This window comes from Lissotriton vulgaris, chromosome 6 (assembly GCF_964263255.1).
Source record: "Lissotriton vulgaris chromosome 6, aLisVul1.2, whole genome shotgun sequence".
NCBI lineage: Eukaryota > Metazoa > Chordata > Amphibia > Caudata > Salamandridae > Lissotriton > Lissotriton vulgaris.
In genome coordinates, this window is record NC_141694.1 from 1,867,280,679 (window position 1) to 1,867,286,678 (window position 6,000).

Here is a 6,000-nt window from a genome sequence, read left to right on the forward strand (position 1 = left end):
TTGGGTGAGCTTTTTTAATGAAAAAATTGATACAGAATATTTAGAAAATGATAAATATAGTAATAATAGTTTGGTTGACATGCATAAAGTAAAAGATAGGGGAAGTGGGGGTGGCATCTCTCCTCCTCATTGTAGAGTGGATATGGAACCCTGGCCGCTCAATAAAGTAAAAAAGGCGATAAAAAGGATCAAATCCAACGGAGCACCAGGTCCAAATGGTATCCCGAATGCAATATTTAAGGATGAAGTGAGTAATTGGCCGGAGTTATTAATGCTTTTATTTAATTAAATTCTTAAATCAGGTCTTCTTCCGTTATCCTGGCACGGGAGTATTATACAGCCGATTTACAAATGTGGCGCACAGGATAATCCGGCAAATTACCGTTTAATTACACTCACTGATGTAGAGGCAAAAATATTTGCTAGTTGCTTGCTGGATGAATTAGAGACTTGGGCCTCACAGGAGGAGCTGATTCCTAAATTTCAAACGGGGTTTATAAGGGGCGAATCAACCCATACGAATTTAATTTTATTAACGTTATTAGGTGAGAGAGCCAAAAGTAGGAAGCAAAGATTATATGTTTGTTTTATTGATTTAAAAGCCGCTTTCGATTCAGTACCACGAAATATTCTTTGGAGGAAGCTACGGAATTGGGGTATTCCAGAGTCTCTATTAAAAATGATTATACTGTTATACTCCAACACCTGGGTGCAAATCAAAATAGGCGATGGTAAACATACGACCCAACGTTTAGCAACAAACGTGGGACTAAAACAGGGGTGTGTTTTGGCTCCTTGCCTTTTTAATCTTTTTATGGCTGATTTACCAGCCCATTTTAAAAACATAAATTCACATTTGCCTTTTATTCATGGTCAGGAAATCAAATATATGCAATATGCAGATGACACGGTTTTAATGAGCCAAACAGAAATAGGATTAAAAAGGTTAATCAACTGTTTCAATGGTTATGTTACACTAAATGGTCTGACAATTAATATAAAAAAGACAAAGATAATGTCTATGGGAAAAGGGAAGCCTAGGATTAAAGAGTGGAATATTAACGGTATGGTAATTGAAAATGTGAAATTATATAAATACCTTGGAATCACGTTTGACGATGGTTTGATTTTTAGACAGCATTTTAACAATCTTGAAGCCAGGGGTTGCTCACTTGCATTTGCTTTTAGAAAATTAAGAGACAAACTATTATGCCCCAATTACGACCATCTGATAAAGGTGATGCGAGCAAAATTAATGCCCTCTTTGGAATATTGCTCATTCATCTTTAGGGGCAAAGACGCGAAAGTGCTCGACGATATAGAGATTAGAATATATAAAACTGTTTTTAAAATCCCCAAATATATTAGTCGAGCAAACATAAGACTGGAATTTGGTTTGAAAAACCAATCTCTGGCGCGTCAATCTACATTTTTGAAGTCTCTTTTAACATTAGTGCGTTCAGAGGAAGGTTCACTGGCAAAGTTATGCTGGCTTGAAATCTCAGAAGGGGAATATTCAAAAAATTGGCAGCTGTATTTTAATGAATGCATAAGTAATTTTGACTGCTCTAATTTGGCTGATGAAATGAGGAGCAAGATAGTTTTTAAAAAAGAAATTAATCAAATGGCCGCATTATTAACGACTATAGCGGACAAGGAGGAATTAAGGAAAAGAAGTCATTTCTGGACAGTTGCTAACTCTTTCGGTAGGCTGTCACCTCAATCTTACTTGTCTTACCATTTAAAACCTAGGCTCAAGAATAAATTTATGTATTTAAGGCTGGGAAGATATCCGACAAAGGATGGTATACCAAAATGGGAAAATCAATGGGTATCGAGCAATTGCAGGCTTTGTAGTCAAAGGGAGGAAACACTAACACACATTGTAACCTTATGTCCAGCTTTGGCAGAGGCTCGGAAGTTGATCCTAAAACCAATTTTTAATGAACTAGGAATTAGAACATGCAGGCAAGCAATTATTACCTGTTTGAGTGGGGCCAATATTAAACTTATTTATCACTTTGTTAAGTTCATTATTATTGCTGAGAAGAAACTCCAAGACGAAGAACAAGTTAATAACTATTTATCGTGATCCAAAATAACTAAAGAAACTTATTTTAAGAATTGTTTAGATCAAAATGTATGCCAGTTGAAGGGTCTATTAGTATAATTTACTATAGTTATGCACATTGCACTTTACTATAGCTTGCAAATGAAAAACAGCAAAAAATGTATTTATACTAGTATTTCCTACTGCTAACACTTGTCACTTTAGTTAAATGCTGCTATAACAGTGACTGCTGCTAATATATTGTACTCTAGCTAATACCTGTAATTTAATCAGTGTGTAAACATTTAAAAATTATTATGGAATTGACTGTATTAATGCAATTTTAGATGATCATTTTAAGATGATAATAACTTTGTGCATAGTATATGTTTGTTTATTTAGGTTGCTTTTATCTATTCTTGTTTGTAATGATTTTAATTAATCAACAAATAAATACTTACTTAACTTAACTCTAATTGAGATTCCTTAAATGCAATGCATGAAAGTATCAAAAATAGCGAATTCGCTAATAGGGCACGCAAATTACCATGAAGTACAACTTCATGGTAATTTGCAAATACTTTGAAAAATGCACTTTTGTGCATTTTTCCAAGTTTCATGTTGCGCACACACATGCCCTAAGGGCATGTGTGTGCGCAACATATGTGCACAGATCACATTCAGGGGTGTAACAGGGTGTCCTTTGGACACCCCTGCACCCTTGAACTCGCAATCTCAATTTGCGAATCGCTAATTGAGATTGTCTTCCCATTCATTCCTATGGGCCTCTAGGCCCATAGGAATGAATGGGGAGGTATTCATTAATTGCGAGTCGCAATTTGCGAGTCGCAATTAAGGAATCGCTATTTTTTGTGTGATTGCTTGATGCATTCCATTTTGCTCTTCCTTATTAGCGATTCCTTATTTTTCGCTAATAAGGAATCGCAAAATGGATGCTTGATGCATCTGGCCCATTATTTCTTGAGCCTTTTAAATGCAATCATTTTTTTCTCGAATTAAAAATGTAAATACTAGAAATAGAGACATTTCATCAATAGAAAACTAGGACGGAATGCATTTAAAAAATAAACTATAAGTTCCTTTTACATACTACTGGAATGCCTAGATAGTGCCACCCCCGTCCCTAAGATGGGACCTATGGACATAGCAGAAAAGACCTTTCTTTACCCCTCGTACCACCCAGTTCTCTGTCGACGCTGAGGGCCCCTGCACTCAGAACCTTTCTGCTCACCTCGAGTCAAGAATCGGCACTTTGGTGCACCCATTACACAAGACACAGCCATGGAGAGGCCAAGGAGGCTGAGAGCAAGGAACCGCCCGCCGGAGGCCATCTTGGCGCTATCACGAAGAATGTCTTGGTCCAAGAGTGCCCAGGAATAGACTGAGGACCAGCTATTATAGGCAAGCACGCGTGGCAAGGTATCATGCCACTGAACTGGCACGTCAGCGTCGGTGGCACTGAGCCCTGCGCGCCTTACAATGACAGAGCACTCAGAACAGGAGAACAATGGAAGCCCAGCAGGGTCAGGTCAAGCGTCCCTGCAGCCTTCGCTTCAGAGGAGCCTGCCTTAGTTAATGTGCTTTTCGACCAAAACATCCTGTCCAGGCCCCAGTCCTCGCTGTCTCTACCACCCTCATCATGCCTCCTTCAAATACAGTGTTTTATCACAATGTGTATATTCCATAATATTGATAGGGCATGCACCTCAGTTTATCAAACCATCCGGCGGTGCCTGGTCCTGTATAAAGAGTAGCATTACCCCTCTTCCTGTCCCTGCACACACTGGTTGAGGAGAGCAGCTTGAAGTCAGGCAACTCTGCTTTCTCCTTTCTATGAAATTTACATTTCTCCTGTTGAGTCCTCCACAAGTCCCTATATCATGACTAACCTCTTCCAGGTTCACTGTCCTCTACTTATCTTTTTCTAGCATACGATCACAGGTTTAAATCCTAGAGGGTCTGCTCAGCCTTTCATCTTTCCTGGGTCGATAAAATGAGGGTCATTGAGTTGGGTAACAATAAGCATCTGTTCTCCAGCTCAAAGGTTCCCAGGGCAGTACATGCCTGCTTTACAAATACGCATGATATTCATATGGGAATGTATGCTCTTCCTGTAATACTTGGCCCCAGGCACATCAGCCCAGGTGTTGGTCCAGAAAGCGTTGTAAGATAAATAAAAAAGGTATTTCCTTTTCGAAGACTCTCAACAATGGTTTACTGCCAGCCTGCATTATTCTCTGCCCTGGCTCTCAAGTCGATATCATAAATATGTCTTTGATAACAGAAGTATGGGGTTACAGACAGTATCCTTTTACCTGTGCAAACACTTTACCGAATACTCAATGGATTTTGGCATGGAAACGACAAGGAAGAGAAGTTGTTGCCTAATGGCTGCAGCAGTCGACCGCGAGTCTCGGCAACGACGCTCAACATCCTGTGATTCTGGGCAAATCACTTCATCTCCCCGTGCCGAACGAAAACAATAAAAGTGAATGTTTTCAACTGTAACGCACCTGGTGACCGTGTAAAGCGCTCTGATACCCTAGTCTCTGGTCTAGTTTGCGCTATATAAAACTCAAAAAAAAAAATGGAATGGACTTGTTTTGTGTGAACTAAATAGATAAGTGACTCCCTCCAACACATTTTGGAACACTAGTTTTGCAACTGTCTTCAAATTCAGAAAAGAGCCAGGAGCTGCTTGACAAGGGGCGAGGCTTTGTGCAAAAGGCGAACTTTCCAGAGTCATCTGTTTTTTTGTGTGAAATCCTTGAGCAAAATTCATACTAGTAACAGATAATACTTTTGTCCACTAGTACCAGTTGCGCTCTTGACCAAAGGTGTCCAGTGTGGGCCATAGAAGGTCCAGACCATGCCAGACAATTATGAAGTATGCAAATGAGCTCATTTTAGATTAGCTCACACCCTCAAACACAGCTAAGCATCAGTGCTTAACACATTATGAACTCTCACTGGACTCCCTGATCTCGTACTGCAATGGATTTCCTCAGCGGCCACAGCTTGCACTCCCAGGATCTGAGCAAGAGCCATCATTCTGTGGAGCACTTCAAGTTCCATCTTCAGTGACCTTTAACCTCTACATGGAGCATCTGTGAGTACTACTGAGTCATAATTTCTCAGTACTGGCACAACACAACACTGACATCTGTATACAAATCACCTCCATAAAATTAACTGGCCATCCATCCATCCATACATCAATCCAGCCATCCATCCATCCATCCATCCATCCTCCTACCCACCCATCCATCCAGCCATCCATCCACCCACCCATCCATCCACCCACCCACCCATCCATCAATCCATCAATTATCCATCCATACTCATCATCCCACCCACTCATCCATGCATCCATCCATCCACCCACCCACCCATCCATCCATCCATCCACCCACCCACCCATCCATCCATCCATCCATCCATCCATCCACCCACCCACCCATCCATCCATCCACCCATCCACCCATCCATTCATCCACCCATCCACCCATCCATCCATCCATCCATCCACCCATCCACCCACCTATCCATCCATCCATCCATCCATCAATCCATCCACCCATCCATTCACCCACCCACCCATCCATCCATTCATCCATCCATCCATCCACCCACCCATCCATCCATCCACCCACCCACCTATCCATCCATCCATCAATCCATCCACCCATCCATCCACCCATCCATCCACCCGTCCATCCATCCATCCATCCATCCATCCATCCATCCATCCATCCATCCATCCATCCATCCATCCATCCATCCATCCATCCATGCACCCATCCATCCATCCATCCATCCATCCACCCACCCACCCACCCACCCACCTATCCATCCATCCATCCATCCATCCATCCATCCGTCCATCCATCCGTCCATCCATCCATCCATCCATGCACCCATCCATGCAC